The sequence below is a fragment of the Schistocerca serialis genome, unplaced genomic scaffold (genome assembly GCF_023864345.2).
Source record: "Schistocerca serialis cubense isolate TAMUIC-IGC-003099 unplaced genomic scaffold, iqSchSeri2.2 HiC_scaffold_123, whole genome shotgun sequence".
NCBI lineage: Eukaryota > Metazoa > Arthropoda > Insecta > Orthoptera > Acrididae > Schistocerca > Schistocerca serialis.
The window spans coordinates 47,501-50,000 of NW_026047436.1; the positions used below are offsets into that span (position 1 = coordinate 47,501).

The window sequence follows — 2,500 nt, forward strand, 5'->3', positions numbered from 1 at the left end:
AGCGCGGGCGTGGTCTGCTCTCGCCGTTGGTCGGCCTCGTGCTGGCCGGCGGTGCAGGATGCGCGCGCCTGCGCGGCGTTCGCGCCCCGGTGCTTCAACCTGCGTGCAGGATCCGAGCTCGGTCCCGTGCCTTGGCCTCCCACGGATCTTCCTTGCTGCGAGGCCGCGTCCGCCTTAGCGTGCTCCTCCGGGGGCGCGCGGGTGCGCGGATTCTCTTCGGCCGCCATTCAACGATCAACTCAGAACTGGCACGGACTGGGGGAATCCGACTGTCTAATTAAAACAAAGCATTGCGATGGCCCTAGCGGGTGTTGACGCAATGTGATTTCTGCCCAGTGCTCTGAATGTCAACGTGAAGAAATTCAAGCAAGCGCGGGTAAACGGCGGGAGTAACTATGACTCTCTTAAGGTGGCCAAGTGGCGGCGGTGTGGCTGCATCCGGACTTGGCTTTTCGAAGTGCGGTCTTGATGTAGTCGTGCTGCTGCTGCGAGGTGCCTTCCTTGGGTTATAGTTACAGGGAGAGTGATGCGCAATACATGGGCCTAGCCCTCTTAGCCTCTCCTCTCCTGCGGTCTTCTCCCCTTCTCGTGGGCCCGCTGATTTTCGCAGAGTGGAAGACCGCACCAGGGGCTTGGGGGGGTTACCAGCCCCCCCTCGCATTATCCCTTTATAGTTGGGGGCAGCCTACAAGAAACAAGAGATGGTGGCCCTTCCGCTGAAGGTGCCACCCCAGCTACCCCAGCACCTATCCGGCCAACCGGCCGTAACGAAAATGCGATAGTTTGTGTAGCTCCCTTTGCTTGCAGTGAGTGCCACCGCACTTTTACCACGAAGAACGGTCTCGGGGTCCATCGCCGCCGCCAACACCTTGCGGCCGCCAACGCTGAGATCGTGACGGAGAGGCATCGCGCGAGGTGGACGGAGGAAGAAGTCCTGTCGCTCGCCAAGGCAGAGGCCGAACTGTTCCTTGAGAGGGACGCCCGGTTCTTCTTCGTTAATCAAGAGCTTATTAGGATGTTCCCCGACCGAACGCTTGAGGCAATCAAGTGCCGACGGCGGCAAGCTGCCCACAAGCAGCTTGTCCGCCAATTCATGGAGGCGCTTGAGATCGGTCGGGGGGAAGAGCCGGCGTCCCGCCGGGGAGCAGCGAGCTCGCTGCCTGACGCGGGCGAGGCCGCTGCGCCGCCCGTCGACGCAGCCGAGGACTTCGCGGCCGACACCACCGGGCCGCCGCCGGAGGGGCCGACTGACGCCGCCATCTGGGAGCATCTGGCGGGGCTACCTGCTTCCGCCCAGCGTTTCTCTGCTCTGGATCGAGTCATTGGTCTGGGGCGGGGCACGCCGCCCGATGTCATCCTGGGCATGCTCCCGGATGCCCTTGCGTCGGTCGGGTCCAGGGGGGAGAGGTCGATCACCAGGGCACAGCGGCCGCGCCTATCATCCAAGCGGCCGCCTGCCGCCCCGCCGCTGCAGAAGCGCAAGCGGCGCCGCTGGGAGTTCGCGCGGACACAGGACGCCTTCCGCAGGTCGCGTGCACGTTGCGTGCGCGGCTTGCTGGACGGCACCCTGCTGCAGCCGCCACCCGACATCCCCGGTCTGCTGGACTTCTGGGCGGACCTCTTCACGAAGAAGCCGATCTCCACCGCTGGCTTCATCCGTGACCGCCTTCTCCCGCACTCAGAGCCTGTCGCTCCTGAGTGCCTATGGGGGCCGGTCACACGTGAGGAGGTCGCTGCTGCCTTGCCGCCCAGGGGATCGGCGGCCGGGCCGGACGGCCTGACTCCAGCGGAGCTGCGGCGCCTGCCGCATGAAGTCCTGGTGAAACTCTTGAACCTCTTCCTCCTGGCCCGCGCCCTCCCCGAGCGTCTGCTTCGCGCCCGGACGTCACTTCTCCCCAAAACGGCTGCACCAACATCCCCCGCTGACTTTCGCCCCATTACGGTCTGCTCGGTGTTGGCGCGGACCTTTCACAAGGTTCTCGCGTCACGCCTGATGCGTGCATGTGCTGTGGACGAACGTCAGCGGGCATTCATCCCCCGGGATGGGATGTTGGAAAACACCTTCATCTTGGACACTGCTCTCACCGACGCAGTCCGCTCCTGTCGCTCTGTTTTTGTGGCATCGATCGACGTCTCTAAAGCGTTCGATTCGGTGGATCATGCTGCCCTCCGCCCCGTGCTGAGGGCTCATGGCCTGCCGGATTGCTTTATTGAGTACGTCGAAAGGTGTTACGAGGGTAGCACGACAGTGATAGCGGGCGGCGCCGACGTGGGCGTGCCCCTGCAGCCGGCAAGGGGTGTGCGTCAGGGTGACCCCCTCTCCCCCCTCCTTTTCAATTTTGCGGTGGACTATGTTTTGAGTCAACTTCCCTCCCACATCGGAGCTCGGATCCTCGGCCGCAGAGTCAACGCTGCGGCCTTCGCAGATGACGTCCTGCTTTTTGCATCGACCGCGAGGGGATTGCAGTCCCTCATCGACGCAGCCGTCGCAGCCCTCGGC

The 2,500-nt window shown here is 63.8% G+C and overlaps 1 pseudogene; it reads left to right on the forward strand.

Moving 5' to 3' along the window:
- LOC126436201 (large subunit ribosomal RNA) overlaps positions 1-2,500 on the forward strand; it is a 7,952-nt pseudogene that overhangs the window by 2,475 nt on the left and 2,977 nt on the right.